Genomic DNA, 23,484 nt, shown 5'->3' on the forward strand with positions numbered 1-23,484 from the left:
TTCTTGAACATGACAATGAGTTTACTGTACTCAAATGGCCTCCACAGACACTAGATCCCAATCCAATAGAGCACCTTTGGGATGTTGTGAAATGGGAGATTCACATCATGGATGTGTAGCCGACAAATCTGCAGCAACAGCGTGATGCTGTCTTGTCAATATGGACCAAAGTCTATGAGGTTTATTTCCAGTACCTTGTTGAATCTATGCCATGAAGTATAAGGGCAGTTCTGAAGGCAAAAGGGGGTCCAACCTAGTAATAGTAAATGACACTAAACACAAAATTGTGTTATTTAATTAAGTAGTCTCACAATTTTTTCCACAAGAAACATGTCCTCACACTCACGTGTAATTCTAAACTTCTGTAAATATATTTCCTGTGTTCTGTTTTGCAAAAAAAAAATAAAATACAATGTCATGTTAAGCCATCTAAAATAGGATATCAAAACTGGTCAGTAGAGATCAGAAACAAACAACTGAAATGAACAACCTGAGCCATGCCAAAAAAAAGAAAAGAAAAAAGAACCTGCAGTCATTCAGAGAAAGGTGTCTGAAACATGCCTAATCTTGACACACGCGCACACATTGCCCTCTTCAGGCCCGGCAGTGTAAGATGACCCGGCTCATTTGTCATCCTGGCTGGAGGAAATCCAAACAACTCGATATCATGTTTAACTAATCAGACAAGAGAATCTATTTAATGACAGCCTTGAGACATGAGATAAATGTTAGCCACTCGCTCAGTCAATTCACACCGCCCGAACACTCAATCAGGATATAATCTACGATTCGGAACTAATAGCCAAAATATAGTGGCTTATTTTGTAAACACGGCACTCGTTTTGCCGAGCTTGTTAAGCCCTCTCATTTTAAGTCTAAAATGACTTTGGCTTCAGCTTCACACGTGTAAAGAGAATTCGCCATCATCTCTCTCTCTCCATGTTCTCCCTCCGCCTTTCTCTTCTCTGTATTCATCTCCATGACAGATGCAGAGCGAGGCCTGAGGCTGCAGTTAAGAATATGTGATGCAGAGATTCTTTATTAACATTTCATTCCCATTCCCTACACGACATAAATTAGATGGGACGTTAAAGGCTGTCAGCTGTGGCGATCTGTCACAGAGCCTTGGCTCCGTCCGTCGGCTGTCCCCTGACTTCTGCGATGTCGAGCCGATAAGCTCATGGTCTTCACACAGCGCTGCCAGCGAAACAAACAGCACTGCGGATCCAAACAAACTACAAACGAGCTTCAGTTCCGCACTTCTTCTGGACCCCGTTTGCAGATTTGGGCCCCTAACTGTATGTGTGTGCGAGCTGTATTTCAGCATGAGGATGGCACTGTTGTGACTCGATTATAAGTGTTATCTCTTCGCCGTGTGCTCTTGGTGAGAGATCTGAGATGTGTCTTATGGCTAGCTCGACGCTAATGTATTCATCATTAATCTTATCAGCGCTGCCTTTCCACATCATTTCAGGGCAGTAGCACGATTTTTATCTCTAATTTGATGGTAATGAACCCATCAGCATGGAGTGGTTGATGAATATGATGAAAAATGGCATTCATATTCACTTTGGACAAGCCACATCTTCTTATCTCATTAGAAAAACTGATATTAGACTAACTCTTTATTTGTGAAGAATGTACATCAATCGTGTGAGGTCTCTTGCTGGTCAAGACACTTTCAAAAACTACTGAAACAAACAATGTGAACTATCAGAATGTGCGGTTGTTAAGGCATTTGTTCTGGGAATTTGCTCTAATGCTAATTCTGCCCAATGGTCATTATAGTGGATTATCGGCTGTATACAGTTTGTAATGATTTTGATAAATTCGGTAAAAGGGATTGGCTAAAGGTGGGCAATGCACATGCAAAGAAAAACTTAAACTACTAATAGAAATGCAAAACATGTCAATGTTACTTTTGACTAGCTTAGGGTCAATAAGATATTAATTCATTTTTTGTTTCCACAGTACGAACTGCTTCCCTCTGGTAGAAGATAGAGTCCCAAAGTGTAGGTTAAACCGCTATAAGAAATACTTTGTACCTGTGTCAGTGGGGTTATTTAATAAGATTATATCTTAATTAGCACTACAAATTTTTTAATTATTGTATTTTCTTTTGTTTTTTATTGCTTGTTTTTAGTGAGTGTCTGCAGCAATATGGCGATGCCCATAGCAAATCTCCTGTCAAGGACAATAAAGTTTTACTACTACTTACTAATTCATAATAATACTTTACATTTACACAGCGCTTTTCTGCTCACTTAAAGTGCTTTACAAACTTTTATGGGGAATTTCTTCAACCACCACCAGTGTGCAGCATCCACCTGAATGACGTGACGGCAGCCATATTGCACCAGACCGCACACTACACACCAGCTGATTGGTGGAGAGGAGACAGGGTGATGGAGCCAATTATGATTCGGGGATGGAATGGAGGCCATGATGGACAGAGGCCAGTGGGCAAATTCAGCGAGAATGCTGGGGTGAAACCCCTACTCTTTTTCAAAGGACATCCTGGGATTTTTAATGACCACAAAGAGTCAGGATCTCAGTTTAACATCTCACTCCCTCTGAAATCTAGTGCTCTCTGATCAGTAGAGTCCCCATTAATATGCTGGGGCGTTAGGACCCACACAGACTGCAGGTTGAGCGTCCCCTGCTGGTCTCACTAACACCACTTCCATAATTATGTCATTATTCAGTAACATCACTAACAATTTTATAATGAACAAATTTTACTCCATTAATGTACTTAATCAACACTGAACCTGGACAGAGCTGAAAAAAAAAACTTTTGGAATCAAGTATATAGGAAGTGTAGCAATAAGGTGGTATAAGCACATCAAGTCCTTTTTTTATTTTCTACAATTAAACCAAGATCCCAAGTTGAGAGATATTGAGGCAATCTGCACTGTGACCTACAGTAGAAGTGCTGTATCTCCGCTATAGGCATGGGATGATAACCGGTTTCAAGGTTTACCGCGGTTTACAAAAGTCAAGGTTTTAAAACTCTCAAAAAACTCTGTTATACCTTTTCTAAGGTACAAGTAGGGTTTTTGTGTTGTAAAGAAATCTGTGCTTTTGAAACAACTGATGAAGACAGCAGAAATCTATTTATTTTTGATTATTTAGCCTGACATGTTTACTCTTGCAAAATATTATAAATGTTTGCTAAAATGAAATTATTGTTTTCAATTTTTACCCAGACATTTAAAAAGTACTTATTTTAGAGCAGTAATTACAATAACATCATACTGTGAAACCATTATATTTTTATCCAAGGTTATCATACTGTCAGAAACTTGGCCAGAGACTTTGCCCACCAATATCGATTGGCAAGCACGTGTTATCATGTCTTTTTTGAATGAGCTACTAAGGCAGGACTTGCCAAGAAATTTAGATTAAAGGATGGATGTGGTCCAACTATCTGTGATCCAACTTCATCTCAAGAAATAGTAGTAAGTGTTACACTTTGTTTATAGGAATTCGCACAAATCGTTGTATATAAATAAACATCCCAGTTACACAACATAAGTGGCTAAAGCAAGCAATTGTCTTACATGTCAAAATGGTGGCATCCCGTTAACTGTAAATGGAATTAGCCGAGAAGAGTTGAAAATAATATATATAATATTTTCAATGTTTTTATTTTAAGGAAGAAAAGACACAGCTGTGAAACGAGCTGTAAAAATGAGGATGCTTCAAATTTAACATGAGTCCTGGTTTCTGGACTGGATTAGTTTTTTCAGTAGCTATAATGGAACCTCATATCATTCATTCATTTTCTTTCCAACTTAATCCCTTTATTAATCAGGGGTCACCACAGCGGAATGAACCGCCATCTTACCCAGCATACGTTTTACGCAACGGATGCCCTTCCAGCTGCAACCCATCACTGGAAAGCATCCATACATACTCATCCTTACACACACACCACGGTCAATTTTAGCATACCCAATACACCTTTACTGCATGTCTCTGAACTTGTGGGGGAAATTGGAGCACCCGAAGGAAACCCACACTAACATGAAAGAACATGCAAACTCCATACAGAAATGCCAACTAACCCAGCCAAGGCTCGAACCAGCGACCTTCTTGCTGTGAGGTGCTGCCCACTGCGACACCGCACCACCCCGGAACTTCATGTAATAGCATATATTTACTTGTTTGGTGGGCATCTTGTCACATTTGCCACCATCACATTTGTACAGCTCAACATGTTAAATGTGTGTGTGGGATGTTTATTTATATTGCACAGCAAACAGTAATTGTATGTGGCTTATTTGTTGTTGCAGAAAGGCTGAAAAAACAGCTACATCAAATAACCATTTCTGGTTCAGTTTTAACTTTAGTATTTGTGACTGGGTCTCTTCTTCATCATTATCTGAGCCACTTTCAGTGATAGTGCTGTATTTATGTGACATCTTAAGCGAACTTGCCTAAACACCACCCTACTCCAATTATATACAGGGCAGGGAAAACCAGCTTTTTTACATTATAAAAAGAGCTTGTTTTTTTACTGACCCCAAAAATGACATTTATATAGGGTATAATAAATGATATAAAGCAGGGGTGTCAAACTCAGTTGCTGGAGCGCCACAGTGTTTATTTCCAAACCTGCTTTATGTTTCAAACAAGCTTTAAGGACTCAATTGGTTTGATCAGGGGCCTGTTTCAGTAAGGAGGTTTAATAAACTCAGAGTTTAAACTTAAACTCTGAGTTGACATACCAAAAGATTAAATACTCAGAGTTTTCGGTTTCAAAATAGCTGATCTTAGTTAGGTCAACCTGAGTAAGTCTGAGTAGACTTATTCAGAGTTAAGCATGCACACTGCGACTATAAAAACACATTATCAATGGAGTTCAGATATGGCAACATCTGGAAAAAAAAAAGAGATCAGCATTTCTTTCTCCAGCTGAACTTAATGTGCTCATGCAAAGTTACAGCAAATATTAGCATTTATTTAAAAATGCAACACCACTGCATCTGCAAAACAGAGACAGTTAGCGTGAGAAAACAGCTACTCAAGTTAATGCGTAAGTTTACATTTAAATTATTTAAAGTATTTAAGTATAATAAAAAAATAAGCAATGTAATGTGTGTCAGTTATAGACTTTTAACTTTAAAAATGGGGGAATTGGCTGTCATTTTGAACTGATTTCAGATGTAATTGCATTAAAATTACATAAAATACAGTAGGCTACTGCATGGTTTCTAGCACAAATTTGACAAAACAAGAATACAGATAACCTTAGCTTAATGTTCTGTGGGAAAGTTTAATTTAAGGTTCTTGCTTTTACACACGTTTAAGAAAAAGTTTTAAAATTTAGTTTATAATAGATTTAAAAGTGCACTTGTGTGTGTCTGCCTTTTCTATTGATCAAGTAGTAGAGGTTGATATGACAATTAGAATGTAAGCAGAACAAAAAAATAGTTTTTAGAACGAGCGATAATCCCATTAATCTAGTTGCAGTATGTCTCTGTCAAAGAACAGTGAATTTAAGATAATATATATATATTTTTTTTTTGCAGTAATATCAATGATAGAACTACTTAAAACTATGGAATTGATCCTAATTGCAATTTTCCCAAAAAAGGACAAGCCATTCTCATAACTTTGTTCTTTGTGTGACTGAAATGTAGGCAATAAATGACTAAGGCTAAGGCGAGAGACACCGCTTCATCTTTAAAAAAGGGGAGGAGACTGACAGAAACTTTAGAGTTTAGAGATTAAAACCTGCTCCTGACCAGGTTAGGTTCAAAGAGTAAGTTACTGTTTCTGAGTTAAAGTTACTTCTCTTTCAGAAACAGGCTTGACTTACCCTGCTTTCTCCAGTTTGACAAACCTGCCATTTTTTAAATGGAAAACCCAGAGTTTCTCTCATTTCAGGGTTAACATACTCTGAGTTTTCACTTAACCTCCTCTCTGAAATGGGGCCCAAGTGTGTTTAATTAGAGTTAAAGCAAAACTCTGCAGAGTTTTGGCCCTTTAGTAAGGTTTGACACCTGTGATCTAAAGGGTATTTTGGGATAAAAATTCACAGACACATTCTGGGGACACCAAAGACTTTTATTTAATCTTGTAAAAAAAAAAGTAGCATAATAGATGCCCTTTAATATACTGTAACGGCTTTACAGCAAATTTTTAATTTGTCTAATTTTGAAAAATTGCATCATTTATTTTGTTACTTTCCTGTTTGTTGTTTTTCCAACAGGTCCATTTTTACAAGTCTCAGGTGTCCCCAGAATGCGTCTGCGGTTTCAGCTTTAAATACTGGATCATTTATTTTACCATACAGTAAACGTTAGTGTGTCTGCTCAAAATGTAAGTGAGTCTCTGTTCATCGGGATGTTTTTTACTGGCAGATGCTTTAACTCATGAACCCTCAATGCAAAGAAACATCCACACACTCTCCCATTCACATATTACGGCCAACTCATTCATTCATTTATTCATTCATTCATTTTCCTTCCGCTTAGTTCCTTTATTCATCAGGGGTCGCCACAGCGGAATGAACCACCAACTTATCCAGCAAATGTTTTACAAAGCGAATGCCCTTCCAGCTGAAACCAAGTACTGGGAAACACCCATACACACTCATTCACACACATACACTACGGCATACACACATACACTATACCTTGAACTGTCAGGAAAACCGAAGTACCCGGAGGAAACCCACACGAACATGGGGAGAACATCCAAACTCCACACAGAAAGGCCTCCTGATTCAGCCAAGACTCGAACCAGCAACCTTCTTGCTGTGAGGCAACAGTGCTAACCACTGAGCCAAAAGGCTGCTGAAATTGTCAATAGTTGGTGGGGGAATAACAATCACATATGTATCAGTATTAGACCTGTGAAACTATGTCTTCTGGAACGTTGACAAACCATTACAAACACAGCTCAAGCCAAGTGGTGCTCGCTGCAGAGCCATTTGAGGAGAGCTGAGCTCCAGCGAGGGGGAGCTTAAGCTTGAGCTCCACCTTTTTTGCACTTCTTCTACGAGTGATGTCACTGGAGGTAGGGTTAGGGGTGGGGTTGGTGTATGCATTAAAACAGCTTACAGGAGGAGGAGCGACAGCTCATGCTCCCCCTCGCTGGAGCTCAGCTCTCCTCAAATGGCTCTGCAGCGAGCACCCTCTCGCTCAAGCAGGTCTCACTTCCTTGGGTCTTTCATAGGTGGGAATTTTTGAATTTGGGAAATACTGCAACATGTATGTTCCCAAGAAAAAACTTAAAATAATAATGTAGGAAACAATGCTTACTGATAAAGAGAATAACTACCTTTAGAGTAGACCAGAGGTCATCAACCCTGCTCCTAGGGGAACCACTGTCCTGTAATCAGCTTGCTGTATTTGAAAAAGTCATGAAAAGCTTGATTAGCTGCTTCATGTGTGTTTAATTGTGGCTAAAGCGATGCTGGTAAGCCTCCAGGCGCAGGGTTGAAGATCTTTGTTGTAGAAGACATTGGGTGCACTCTAGCTTCCGAGGTCAATCGTCAGCAGGTCGTGTGCACGGATTTGGGCACTGGTAATGACAGCGATGAGCTTGGTTGACTACACATTGGAACATGCAAAGTGTGACATGAGAATCTTTTGACTGTACAACATTATAAACAGCAAAACTAATAATAAAGTTGAAGTGGCATTTGGTGCTGAAAAAGCATGATGGAAATCAATTAAAATAGTAATCAGTAACACATACATAGTCCAGCATTTGTGCTGTAAAGTGAGGCATGTGAATAACAGCGGTAAGAAAAAAGAACCACAATTTTTAGAGAATAATAATAAATTGATGAATAATGGAAATTGCATGTAAAAGGATTAAGAGCTTTGCTGCTGACATGTAAATGTTATACTGCAATTAAGCCCTAATAATTGCATTATTTGTGCACATGTAAATGTAGTCACTGTGCTGCTCTGTAAGTCAGTAGATGTTCATCAAACAGCAACATTACACATCAAAGAAGGCTGGTCAAGTATAAAGGATAATAGGATACCCCTTTTTAATATCGCAAGGATTCATTGAAACTTGTGCTATAAAAATCTTGACTAGAACTGTTGCCATTTGTGGATTTCGAGCCTGGAAAGACAGACCATGTCACCAACCAACACAATGTCAACAATCATAAATACCCTGGATGAATATTTCGTCCAGGCTATTTTCATCTGAAAATAGAAACAAAACTCGCCTTTATTGTGCTGGGTGTATGATAGGGCCCAACATGTTCGGTCAACCAAAACAACACAAAACAACTGCAGAACCATTTGTGTACATGCTTTACAAAGTCACACCAACAACTACTGGGATTGCTTTGACAAAATTGCCATCTACATGTGGCTTTTTTCAAAAATCCTAAGTATGTAGTTATCATGTATGTCATGTAATCGCACCCTTACAAGCGGTTTAAAAGAACAGTTGTTTCTGGCTGGGAACTAAAATAAGGTAAAGAACTTTAAGCTTTAAAAATGTGACTTCAACACACCCTGGTTTAGTTTAATTTATATTTCCAAAGTCACCCCGACTTCAGTTGCTTGCCCCAGGATGGCATCCAAGTAATGCCACTATGAAAGGTAGCTGACCTTAGTTTTCTCAGTGCTTTTGAGTGTTATCCTAGCAGGCATTGTTGTAAGGTGTGTGTGTGTGTTTTAATTGATAGCTCAATGGTACACACAATAGATGAAATGTCATTGCTGAGAGGGCCAGCACTGCCCCGGGGTCTCCACGGACTCCCCTTTTCCTCAGATAGGAACACAAATTGGATATGAGGTTTGATCGCCCAGTCCAAATGTTACGTTCCTATATTTTACACATGGACAGAAAAGGAGGAGGAGGAGGGGGGTACTTTGTGTGACCATAAATGACATATGTTTGTCACCTTTAAATGAAATGACCTATTTGGTGGAAACAGCTATAAGCCTACTTGTGCTCTTTCAGGAGAGGAGGACTGCAATATGTCGTAAAAAGATTGGCTTTTCTTTCCGTCCCGGCAAAACACAGAAACACCCTCAGGGTATGTCATTTCCCTCTCTGGGAAGGTTAACATAAAGCTTGCGACTCAAAAGAGTTACCCAAGCAAAAGTAATGCGACTATAAACACAAAAAAAAAATCCACACAAAAGTAAACAACAAAAAGCTCTTTGTGCGGCACTAACAGTAGTGGTCTGCTGCTAAATGGACGATGATTTTGCCGTCCTGTAACCCTTATTGAGCTCTGGAAGTCTTACAAGGACTGCTCACACGCTGCCCATATTAGCGAGTTAACTACTGTATGGTTTGCTTCCCTGCTGGTTCTTGAGTGGCGAGCGCTGATGAGCTCTTTGTCGCCCGAGCCTTTCTAAAGAGGAGAGGCAGCCGCTTCTGTCGAGTTGACTAGATGCCAGGCCTTCCAGTTTGGCCCGATCCCTCAAGCATGAGCCTCACATATTCAAGCTGTTTCAACAGCCTGTCAGCTAATGGGATTTGGGAGAGGTACATTAAGCCTGTATGAATCTGTGAGGGAGAGCAGGACTCTGGATGCTCATATTGCTGTGCCATATTAAAGGGCTGGAAAAGTGCTTTCCTGCTCCGTGTCTTCCTGTTAAATGTCAGGCCACATATGCTAGGAGAGAAGTAGCGATGGCTCCGATATGTCGTGCTAATGCTGCACTAAACCCACTGAAACCTTGATTCGTCCAATCATCCCTGGGGGTGATGATTTGTTCAGCATGTTGGATTTAGTTTCTGTGTAGCGGCCTGATGTAGGGAGGTCACTTCAGAGGATGTGTTGAAACGCTTGATTGAAATGGGGACTGCAAAATGCTGACAGTCGCCTCAGATGAAAATAGTGAGGAATGCGGATGGTATTTGATATTTCATGTCAGATGTATGTAATAAACAAATATTTAAAAACAGCTTATAAAAAGAGAACATTTTTAACGAAAATGTAATAAAAAAATTTAAAAGCACAAAAATTGCAGAAAAAAAATAAACAAGTACCTATTAAAAGACAATAAAAATAATAATATATGACAATACCTAGTAGAATAGTAAGCACAAAAGAATAAAATAAAACTGATAAACACTTACTTTAAATAAAAAAAAAAAAATAAAAAATATATATATATATATATATATATATATATATATATATATATATATATATATATAGGGGTGCATCCGGAAAGTATTCATAGCGCTTCACTTTTTCCACATTTTTTTATGTTACAGCCTTATTCCAAAATAGATACAATTTATTTATTTATATATTTTAAATTCTACACACAATACACCATAATGACAATGTGAAAAAATATTTTTTGAAATTGTTGCAAATTTATTAAAATTGTACAGAGACATTCTGAATGAAAACCTGCTTCAGAGTGTTCTTTGCCTCAGACTGGGGCGACGATTCATCTTCCAGTAGGACCCAAAGCACACCGCCAAAATATCAATGGAGTGGCTTTACAATAACTAGGTGAATGTTCTTGAGTGGCCAAGCCAGAGTCTAGATCTAAATGCAATTGAACATCTCTGGAGAGATCTGAAAATGGCTGCACACCGTCACTTCCCATCCAACCCGATAGAGCTTGAGAGGTACTGGAAAGAGGAATGGGCAAAATTCCCAAAGACAGACGTGTCAAGCTTGTTGTATAATATTCAAAAAGACTTTAAGCTGTAATTGCTGCCAAAGATGCATCAACAAAGTATTGAGCCACATGTGAATACTTATGTACACGAGATTTTTTAGCTTTTTTATTTTTAATAAATTTGCAACAATTTCAAAAAATATTTTTTCACATTATCATTTTGTGGTATTGTGTGTAGAATCTTGAGGAAATAGATTAATTTAATCTATTTTGGAATAAGGGTGTAACATAAAAACTGTGGAAAAAGTGTAGCGCTATGATTATTTCCAGATGCACTGTACACACATTCAGTGCTCAACATGTACACCCATCACAAATCTATCTTTTAAATTCATATTTTTAATAGAAAGCTATCCAATATTATATTTGTGCACATACATTAGATTAATCAGTACTGAAGCCAAATCTGGAGCTTATCTAACAAAATAACTTACAATAATGGTCCAAAACTAGTACACCCAAATTTATGTTTAGAGAAAAATATTACAATTAAAATTTTAAAAAGAGGAAAAATCAAGAAGCAAAAGAATTGAAAAATTTAGTTGAAAGATATTTTTGCAATATTTTGCTTAAATTTTATTGTATTGTCTTTCTATTTCTAAATATGTTTCGTGACTATAGTATTATTTTAATAAATATATCTGTTTAATAAATCTGTTTTGTTTAAATGCACCAAAATACATTGTCTATATTCACTAAAAATTGATAAAAAATATTTTTTCAAAATGGGGTGTACTTAATTATGTGTGTATATGTATATATATATATATATATATATATATATATATATATATATATATATATATATATATATATATGCTTTAAAAACTGCAAATATAAAGTAAAAAAAAATCAAGGAATAAGACACTATACATTCGTTACATAAATATAAAAAACAACAAACATAAAATAAACAAAGTAAAACAAACAATAAATAAAAACTAAAATTAATAAATAACCAACCAAGACTATAGATCTTACTTCTACTACTACTAATCATATTAATAATAATAGTAATAATAATAATAATAATAATAATAATAATAATCTAAACAAACAAACAAAAAATCCAAAAGTAAATAAAAAATTATAAGTAAATTAGTAAATAAACAGATTAAATAATAAAAAATATCAAATTAATTAAAAGAAAGAAAAAATAAGAAAATAAAAAATTGTATAAGGAAATGTTATTTATTAAAAACAGTAAATATAACAGCTAAACAATAACCATTAATACAGTATTCTACAAATAAATATTAATAAACATTTAATCACATTGTGTTTTAAAACCTAAAGGTTTAGAACTGCATGCATTCTACTTTCATACATTCACACACAGTTCTGTCATTTACAGGATAGTGAAATGTACTGTATTAGGCCGGAACCAATGGTATTTATTAATGAGCACAATAAAGCAAAGTGCCAAGCTGTGATTTGCTGAAGGATTGTCCAGACAGCAGTATGAGTGGCATAATAAAGGCCATTTCTCCAGCTGGGTATAAAATACGAAAAATACATCACCCATATCCCACCCAAGCAGCTCGGCCCCTGAAAGCCGCCCATTTCCTGCCGCAAATGCAAAGATGGCAGAAGAAGGGGTGATAAATTTCCGCAATGCCTTGAATGCTATAGACTAATCCGAGCGAGCAATCACAGGAATAATTGATAAACCAGATAAGATTTAATGTTCCTGGTCGTCACAGTGCGACCGGGGAACCTCTGACACTTTGACGTATACGGTGTGTGTGTTTGCGTGACTGATGGATCCGCGTTTGGGCGAATGACAGCAGTGGTGCTAAAGTGAGCTGTTTAATTAACCCTACGGCGAGCGGCTTGTCACAACCGCCCATTTCTTCCAGACGGAGACCTCAGCAGATCTAAAGGGAACGGCAGGGATGAAGAAGAGGAGGAGGGGGGAATAGTAATAATGTGGATCCGCGGAGCAAGATTGCTTTTTTTATTCTATTTTATGGGTCAGTGATCTGCATTCATTACAGCGACGTGAAGACATTCAGTCGCAAGACTAATGCCTCCTTCCTCCGGACTGAGAGTCGTTTGGAGATTAATACGCGACACATTAATTTTGTGACGTCTTAATCAAGGTGGATTCTAAATCGTAAATAAACACGAGGAGCTTTCATTTAGCGAGATTCACACAATCCTTACTTTTTTTCCTTCCCCAATCGAATAATAATCAATTAAAAGCATGATTGTTCCTTCAGTGTTGATCTATTCCTCTCCTGGCACTTCAATAAAGCGGACACTTAGTCAAGCACCAGCAAAGCGCCTGTGATTTTAAGCACAAGACAGTGAAGAGGGAGATTAGCTCTGGGAAAGTTCAAGCAGAAACCTTAAATCAAGGTTGAGTTTAACCCCCATTCGTCTTGCATATTGATGGTCACATTCCCTCCTCCTCCTCTTGTCTTCCATTGGGATAATGCATTCTCCAGCCTGGAATTCTATCAGAGCGGTCTGCTTCGTCAGTTAAATCAATAGGCAGCGTATGGCGGCGGGTCAGCAGTCACGTTCTGCACTGCGTCTTCAGGCAGCCGGCTGATGGTTGGAGTGTAGGAAATTTGCTTAAAGCCCACACCAATTAACTTCAGGATGATGAATGCTATAGGTGGGCCGGGGAGGACCGAAGGGGTTCTGCCTCTTTTTTTGTGTGAGTGTGTGCGAAAAAAAGTCTCAGCTGCTTTGGTGAAGAATGGGGAAAAGTAGTGGGAGGGGTTACTTTGGGGTCCGGGTCGACCCACCCCCTAATGATTATGTCAATCTGTGTAAGTGAGCCAACATTGGAGCTGTCAAGACATAATCAGTCAAAGCTGGATTTGTAAAAGGCACACAAGGCTGGGCACAAGGCATTTGCATGGGGAATTGGCCTAATCTATGGAGAGGCAGCAGCGCAGGGGTCAGACTCTTTTGTTGGGGGTGACAGTGAGGCCTGTTGAAATGAAGTGAGCAGCGTGTGTCTCCTCGTCACATCTAGTTCATAAAGAGAGCCCCGATCTGCTGGAAGGCGGATGCCAAACAATAGTGAGAAATCAGCACCAGGTTTTCGCAATATGGAGGCTATTGATCAAGCCCTTCAAAAGGAAGGAACACTTCATAAAACACGTCGTTTCCAGCTTTAAAAAGAACAACAAAAACCCCTTGAGGACTGAATGATGGCTGTTTATGAACCATTAGGAATTTGACTATTCCTAAACAATTTTAAACCTATTTGAGAAACAATCAAGTATTTTACTCTACTACATAAAAAGAAGGATGAAAATAAATAATAATAATAATAATAATAATAATAATAATAATAATAATAATAACAATAATAATAATACATTTCTTTTATGTAATTTTCTATGTAAATAAAAATATATCTTTCAAAATCTGGATAATTGTAAAATATGTTTAAATTCATGCCTACAGCAAGGACACTTCAAAAACAAATAGTTAATAGTTACTTAAGATGGCAATACATAATATTATAATGTAAAAGTAAAAACTAAATCTAGAGTAAGGAAATAAACTGATAAGAAAATTGCAAAACAGATAAGTAAATAGATATAATAATTGTCACATTTATAATATAATATAATATAATATAATATAATATAATATAATATAATATAATATAATATAATATAATATAATATAATATAATATAATAAAATATAATATAATATAATATAATATAATATAATATAATATAATATAATATAATATAATATAATATAATGCATGTTCGGACTTGTGGGGGAATGTAAGCACCCAGAGGAAACCCACGTCAACACGGGGAGAACATGCAAACTTATGTACAATTCACATCTGCAGTCAAAAGTTTTATACAAGTTTAAATTTAATAATCTGTAAACTGCAAGGATACAATAAGCTTTTGATTAATTTAAATTTAGTTTCTTTTCTAGTATTAGTAATATTAAATAACATTTTTTGTAAATTCACTTGGAAAAATAGTAAAATAAATATAAAATAGAAAACTGATTTTAAACGCTAACAATATACTGACTGACAATATGACTGCTTCGATTTTTAAATAAATGCAAAGGTCTGCAGAAAAAATACATACTTAATTGCATACATACACACATTTATGCATATACACATAATATTTTGTGCAGGTGTGACCAACGCTAATCCACTTGTTAAGTGAAAAAAAAATAAAATTAACAGAGGGGCCAATAACTCTGACTTCAACTATATATATATATATATATATATATATATATAWAAAAAAAAWATATATATATATATATATATATATATATATATATATATATATATATATATATATATATATATATATATAAATATATATAAATATATATATATCCATGCCTAATATACGATGGCCAGAAAGGGATTAATATTTTGGTATTAATATTAATATTTTGGTATTTGTGTTGCAGCAACTCCAAATACTGACGTGTACACCATGATATGATATTATATATAATTCACTTTAATGTGTGTTATGACTAAAAAGTGTTCATAAACGAATATTTTGTCAATTTAAATGAGTAACGGCTTGGACCCGGAAACAGTATTCCATACATCACTGATACGTCACGACTTAACAAGTAGATTTTCTCTTATAGCATTCAGTTTGTATACACTCACAAAACAGTTAACAATTCTGCTAAAGCTTCAATCAGTGCAGGAAGGACAATTTTAGTAAAAAGGTGCGAAAGAGCAGCTTCATGAAAATTAGTGCTCGATTTGTCATTCAACATCCAAATTAAAAGCGCTGACATGGCAGCATCGGCAGACTTAACAGCTACATGGGTTTCTGACCCAATAGATAACACACAACGAAAGGTCGAAGCACTTCCTGAGACGCGGGCCTGGTAAAAGACAGCTCAAAGAGTTTTTCTGAAATGCTGGGAGAGCAGACAAAAAACATTTCAAGTGTCACATGGCTGTGAGGAAGATGAACATCATCATGGGGAGCAACAGCTGCTACACTTTGAACAGTCAGGGACCAGATGTCACCCAAACACCACCATCTATCCACTATACTGAGCACAACCATGAAGCCAGAAAGGCTTATGTATATGACTGAACAGCTCACATCTACTAAGGTGAACAACAAAACTACAAATGTAAATATTTAATAATATCCTACCATCAGAAAAAGTCCTCATGCAAACGTTCCTACACTAACAAATGTTCTTGGTGAAGTGCTCAAACAGCACCAACAGTTCTTACTGCTTCGCCGAAATAAGAAGCCATTCACATAAGGATATAAACATCTGTGCATTCAAATACAATCAGTGGTAGCGTGTTTGGTGACAGTTGTTGACACCCGAATTGCCAAGACATTTACACATAAAGTAGATAAAAAACACAGCTGTTCAGCTTTCAGCAGAAAAAGACACCGTAAATACACTATTACTCAGGAGAGTGTGTATAATTATAGTTTTGCAAAGATTACATCATGATGCAACGGCTTAAATTATGCATAAAGATCTTTATTTTTTTGCTTTTTTGTGACACTGTAAAAAATAATGGGTTACGTTAACGTGTTGAATAAAATATGTACCAAACCAATTTTGGTTTAAAAAATATATAAAAAAACAATGCTGTGCAAAATGAATCACATTCAAAAAAAATAAAAGTTCATTTTGACATAATATTCATGTGTACTGTGCTTACTATCTATATACAGTAACAAATACGCACTTGAAAGCATATATTTGAGAAAAGGTTTATTTATATTTAGATATAAAATGTGTAAAATATAAAATTTAAAAAAATGAAGCAAAAAAATAAGTTTTGTACTTTTGTGTTTATGCATGTGTATGCATTACATTTGCATTTATAATAAAAAACACTTATCTTATGTCAAAACAAACTTTTATTTGGATGCCAAAATAATTGACCAGCACAAAAAAATAAAAAATAAAATTACTATCAAACCCACCAAAATCTTAATTCAGCATTTATTTAAAGCATAAATTGAAAATGTGACTACCCTATTTGGTCTTGTGTTGCATGGCTATTTATATTTTTATACATTGTATGGATAGAAATTTTGATTTTTATTTAATGCCAAAAATTGTAAGTATATTATGTTTTAGATCTAGATATTTCATTACTATTTTTTGTAAATCTTTTATTGCAAATACACCAAAACTTTATTTAAAAATTGATTAAAATATTGATTGTTAATTTGGATTGCTAAGAGCTTAATTTGGACAATTTAATTGTGATTTTCTCAGTATTTGATTTGTTCAGATTAATTGATTCAGATTTTAGTTTCTTTTTCCAATAATTGTTAAATGTTGTTTAACAGAGCAATGAATGTTTTACAATATTTTCTATAATACTTTTTTATCTGGAGAAAGTCTAATTTGTTTGATTTTGACAAGAATAAAAGCAGTTTTAAATGTTTTTATACCATTTTAAGGTCACTATCATAAATCCCCTTAAGCATTTTTTAAATTGTCTACAGAACGAACCATCATTTTTCCTAATTAACATAATTAAGCCTTTAAGATGCACTTTAAGCTGAATAATAGTTTCTTGAAAAATATCTAGTCAATTATTATTTACTGTCATCATGGCAAAGATAAAATAAATTAAGTTATAAGAAATGAGTTATTAAAACTATTATGTTTAGAAATGTGTTTGAAAAATTTTCTTTCCGTTAAGCAGAAATTGGGGAGGGGGGCTAATAATTTTGACTTGCATATGTAATTTTTTTGTTGTCCAGGGTCACAAAGGGTGTTTTAATTTACAAAAATCTTAATTTAATCATAAAAAAATTATTTTATGTAATTTAAATGATTGCAAATGTAGAATGAGACGTGTAAAGAAAAGCAAAGGATGTTCAGAATTACCCTCATGTTTTAAAGGACTAAAAAGTCCCATGATGCTTCCTCTGTTTCCAGAGCTCCCGCTGCGACAACAGCCTGTGATATCTCATTTAAGATCATTTACATGGAGACATCGTTCACTCCCCCTTTAGACAAAGCTTATCCATCGTTATAAATCAGCTCAACGTCAAAGGAAAAAAGCACAGGTCAGCAGTTTCTTCCCTTCACTCTCTCTCTTTTTCTCTCTCTTTTCTCTTCAACAATCACCCTTTAGGTCTTTAATATGTTTTTTTTTTTCTGCAAGGATAAGTATGCCCTCTGTTTAACAAGCTTTGCAGCTACCTTTGGTAAAGACTTTCTCATAAAATGAGAAAATTCATCTAATCAATCCCTTTTAGTATGTTATCTGTTTCTCCTGACAACTTAAGTCCCTATTGATTTGCCATTACTATGTTGGATAATCTCTTGTCAGAGGAACATTATAAAAATTAGGCCATTTTCAGTCTTCATATACCTTACAGACAGGGTCGATTCTCTTTATTTGTTTTTATATAAGAATCTGACCTGCTTAGTACGATTTGCCTAATAAATCACTTTCTGCTGATGTAGGTACTGTACAGACACAATATTGTGTATTAATTCCACTACTAGACTAGACCATTGAGTTAAAAACAACCTGGTTGTGGATTTGTTTCCCAAAGAACACATAACAAAAAATACAGTTTAAATACACTACATGCAAGTAGCTTTAGATCAAATCATTTTTTATGCATAAATTGTGTTTTATTAACTTTGTTTGGTTTGAAACCAAAATGTTTTGGTTAACACTGACTTTCGTTTTTTGAAAAAATAAATCAGAAAAATACTGAGACGCTTCTCAAATTCACTTTCTTTTTAGCTCTATAGTTAGTTTTAAGTCAATTTGCATGAATGATATGCGATCTTTTGTATGACACTTAAAACTAGACATAAATGCTAAAAAAAACTCAATTAAATAAATGCATTTTAAATTATTAAAAATGTGTCTTTTTTTATTCTGTTTGTAAAACACTTACAATATTGGTGTTTTTGTTGTATTTTGAATCAAATAAATGTTGACTTGGAAAGCAGATGAGACTTTTAAAAAAATCATATAACAAAATCTATTTATTTAATTCACACAATAAATAAATGTGTGATTTTAAAACATATAGCTGCCTCTAAATTAGAAATAATTAATAATTTATAATGCTCTAATACATTAAAATGCTATTTAATCCCTGAAATATGTAGCTCTGGGGAAAAAAATAAAGAGAGCACTTCAAAGTTTAATAGATTGTCTGAATCTGCTAAGCACACATTTGAGTAAAATGTTTATTAGCAACTGAATTTTTTTATCTAATAAGAATATTTTAAATTTGAAGGTTACCTAGAGATGGGTTGTGGCTGGAAGGGCATGCGCTGCGTAAAAACTTGTTGGATAAGTTGGCGGTTCATTCCGCTGTGGCGACCCCGGACTAATAAAGGGACTAAGCCGACAAGAAAATGAATGAATGAATGAAAAATTTTGAAGACTACAGATTTTATACTGATATAGATCAATTAAATATTTCATGTTTTCAAACCTTAAATGTTAGGAAAGAAATAAGTAAACATCTGGTCTAAAAATATTCGTAAGTGAAATTTTAAACATTTACAGTAGTTCTATATATGAAAAGTATATAAAAGTTTTACTCACAACACATACCAAATTGGCAAACCTCAGGAAATGATAATGACTTTTAACTGGTCTCTTAATTTTTACCAGAGCGGTATAATAAGAGCTAGATATGGATTTAGGTTAAATGTTAATATGTGATAAAGTATATTCTTAAAGGTCTGCAGTGGTGAAAAGAGTACTGAAAAATTATACTCAAGTAAAATTACCATTACATGCCCAAAAATGTTATGGTCTGTTGTAAATATTACTCAGAGTATGAGTAAAAAGTAGCCATTTTGAAAGTGCGCTAGAGTAGTGAGTAATACAATGTTTTTTGTAGTGCATTTAGTTAGTTAGGCCATTTTGGTCATCATACAGTAAACACCTGTCATCTTCTCATCATCACATGCTGTCTAAACAGTCTTTCGTTATTATTATAAATCGCCCATGTCTTGAGGTATTTCAGTATGATGTGATTTACTTTCTATGTGTGATATGATTGGTCAGGAATCACAGGACTGGGTTTTCTAATCCCCATAGACAGGAAAAAATAAAGTTGTGACTGCTGGTTAAAGGAAAGTAGTGGAGTAAAAGTACCGATATTGCACTAAAAATGTACTCAAGGGTAAAAGTACACAACTACTTAAATTACAATTACACCACTAAAGGTCTGATAACATTTCTTTCTAAATTTCAACAAAAAATACAGCCTTTTAGAAAATTACAATTGGTCAGAATAACAAATGTTTTCATTAGGACTGTTCCACCAAATAAAGATTTCTTAAAGGCATAGTGTACCCAAAATAAAATTCCATCATTTACTCACCTTCCACTTGGTCAGAGAGTTTCTTTATTCTGTTGAACACAAAAGATGACATTTTAAAAATCCTGGTAACAGGCACCCATTGACTTACAAAGTATTTTTTCTTCTGTGCAGGTCAATGGGTCCCAGCAGCCAGCATTCCTCAAAATATCATCTTTGTATTCAACAGAAAAAAAATTAACTCATAAAGGTTTAAACCACATGAGAGACAATAAATAACATGGTACTTTTTGTTTTTGGGTCAACTATCCTTAAATTAAAATGCTAGTAGTGTGTGGTCGATGAAGACAAACATATCTGGAAAAAAATGGCACCATTTCCTTAAAGGTAAATGACTAAAATATTATCTAAGATATATATATTAACAATATATGTATCGATATGTAAAAAGGAAAAAGTTGCAAGTAGTAAAGTGAAGCATTTTTTTCTTGTGGTCAAGCCACACACTGTAACTCACAAGCACACACCTGCATTAATATGTAGCACATGCAGCAGCCTGACCCCAAACAACAGTTCCTCTCCTCTGTGTGCGGGTGCCTGGGGCTTCTTCTCCGGCCCCGAGGAGCCCCTTCATTAATCGGCCTCGTTCTGGGGGAGGTACTTAATGCACACGCGCGACAATCGGCAGGGCTGTAATTGCGTTGTCAGGGGCCAAAAAACAAGCCTGCTCCTCCAAACAGACATCTGGCAAGGAGGAAGAGAAAGCCATGTTGTTAGTAAAGGGAGAGCGAGGCAAGACAAATAAAATTACTGCTTGGGTTGTGAGATCGGTGGGAGCCCAGCCTGCCTAATCTCACCAATGGGAGAGCAACGCCTGTTGTAACCCAATTACAGGAGCATAAGCAATTTGTTAGACACTTCACATAATGTAACAATTTCCCAATAAACTCTGACTTGTAATAACATTGCTGAGTGAGTGCATAAATTGTGGAGGAACGAAGGAGGGTTGGATGCAGCAGCTGCGGGCAGAGAGTTAAGCAGCATCAGCAACATCTCGCACATTTACACTCAGACCTGCTTACACACTCTTTGTGCTGTTTAGACACCATGAGGTAAATTTACAGTCAGAGTTTTTTTAACTTTCGTACTTATGGTAATGGTCTGAAACTCCTGAAACACGAATCGACCAATCAGGTTTCTTTCCGAAAGAAATCAAGACGACTTCCTTTTGGGGTTTTCGTGATGCACAAAATGAAAGGAAAGAGTTTTTTACACATTACAATGAACGTAAAACACAAACATATCAGACTTTCATCACGATTTACACAGGACATCCACACTAACTGTCATTCAGTTTAACATTATAGTTTATGGAAGTTTATGTATCATTTAAACTTTTATTTTAGAACAAGAATCATTTGATGACATATTAAAGACTCTAATTAATGGGATAGTTCACAAAAAAAGCAACTCACACTTATGCTTAAACCTTTATGAGTTCCTTCTGTTGAGCACAAAAGATATTTTGGTTTTAGTTTTGAAAAATGCTGAATTCTTGTAAACACTGACATGCATTGTATGAAAAAAAAATTCTATGGAGGTTTTTTTGAGTACTTAGTTTAATTTAAAATGCTATTTATTTTTATTAAATCATTTTTGGCACTTTATGCATACACCAAAGTGAGACACCTTATCTTCGAACATTACAGTTTGAAAAAAGTGGGAAAGGGGAATACAAGGGAAAAAACATTTACTAAGAATATACTAAACTAATCTTTAATTAACATATAGTTTAATAATATTTTATGTACAACTTCAAATTTCCTCCCTACAGTGCTGTTTAGAGCAGCAATAGTTAGAACAATAGTTAGGGTTAAAATGTGAAGTAAACAAAACTTTCATCTGTCACTAATATATGACAAATAAATGCTAATGATTTAAAAACAGAAATAGCAATATTAATAATAATAATAATAATAACAATAAAAGGTTATTAAAACAAGGTCCATAAACAAACATACATTAAAGTGGAATCCTACAAAAGTTCATATGATTAGCAAGATTTTTTACTGTAAATAAAATAGCATTACGCTGTTTAAAACACTAAAAGCAGTGAGATTTTTATATTAATATTAATTTTTTTTACACAGCTATCTAAAACAGAATTTCTACATATATGTTAAGGCATTCTTGAATAAAAGTATTTTAACATTAGTACAGTCATTTTGGATAAAAGTATGAATATACAAAAAAAGTGTTTAATTACTGTTCATTGTAAAAATATATATATATATAAAACTAAAAAATTCTATTATATTATTTGTTCACACATTTTTAAACAAATGTCTGTTATTTAAAATTTAAATAATTTTTTTGGGGGGCAGCACCGGTTTGAACCTCTGGCTAGGTCAGTTGGCATTTCTGTGTGGAGTTTGCATGGGTTTCCTTCAGGTGCTCCGGTTTCCCCCACAGACCAAAGACATGCGGTATAGGGGAACTGAATTAACTAAATTGGTAGTAGTGTATGTTTTCCAGTGTTGATTTGAGGCTGGAAGGTCATCCCCTGCATAAAACATGTTCTGGATAAGTTGGCGGTTCATTCCACTGTGGCGCCCCTGATTAATAAAGGAACTAAGCCGAAACAAAAATGAATAATTTATTCAAACATATTGCTGTATTAATTTCCTTGTTCCTAATCTATATTTATCTGTTTATCTTGGTACAGGAACATTTTAAAAATCCCTCCATCACCTCTTTAAAAGACAGAAATTAAACCAATAATACACTGAAAAAAATGTCTGCAAAATGGTTGCAAACAATTTATGTACTGAATTTAATCAAACAAATTAAATTTAGTAATGTTCAACTTAATTTGTTTGTTTCAATTCAGCCAAAAAAAAAATATTTTTACAACCACTCATCTTAAAAAAAAATTATAAATCAAAGGAATCCTTTTCTCAGTGTACAGAATAATTATTTTACACTATAGGGGCCAGGGCTAGACATGTGACAAAACACGTTTTCAAGATTTACCGAGGTTTAAAAGGGTCAAAGTTTTAAAACTACCAAAATGTTCTGCTACATTCCTATACGGTATATGTAAGGTTTTTTTTCCATTTAGAACAAGAGCACCTTCAGCAGAAAGATATCTAAGATGTCGTCTTAAATAGTAATGAAACATATGTTTTGGAACCTAATGAAAACAGCAGAAGTCAATGATTCAATTGAATTATTTAGCCTGATATGTTTACTGTTTAAAAATATTTTGAAAGTTTCTAAAAATATAATGTGTTCAAAGGGGGAAAAGTTTTTGCTTTTCACCCAGACATTTAAAAAGAACCTATTTTAGAGCTAGAGCTAATACTTTTATTCAAGGTTATTATCACGTCAGAATCTTTTACCAGCCCATGCCTAGCCATGGGTGCATGATATTGGAAAAATCTGATATTGCGATATTTTATTTTTCTGCGATATTTATTGCGATACAAATACAGTTCCACAAGATAGTTTGAATGGCACTTTTTGATGGTTTCCTGGAGAGTCTAACAGTATTCAGGTACAGAAATTGAATAA

At 34.9% G+C, this 23,484-nt stretch overlaps 1 protein-coding gene across 13 annotated transcripts in view; it reads right to left on the minus strand.

The window, feature by feature from the left end:
- Window positions 1–23,484, minus strand: part of lbx1a (ladybird homeobox 1a) — a 111,922-nt gene that overhangs the window by 68,139 nt on the left and 20,299 nt on the right. For all 13 annotated transcript variants that reach the window (XM_073919719.1, XM_073919715.1, XM_073919722.1 and 10 more), the window contains exon 2: window positions 20,439–20,655. The gene's annotated coding sequence lies outside the window, so the exon portion shown is untranslated. The remainder of the gene's footprint in view (window positions 1–20,438; window positions 20,656–23,484) is intronic.

This window comes from Danio rerio, chromosome 13, assembly GCF_049306965.1.
Source record: "Danio rerio strain Tuebingen ecotype United States chromosome 13, GRCz12tu, whole genome shotgun sequence".
Taxonomy (NCBI): Eukaryota; Metazoa; Chordata; class Actinopteri; order Cypriniformes; family Danionidae; genus Danio; species Danio rerio.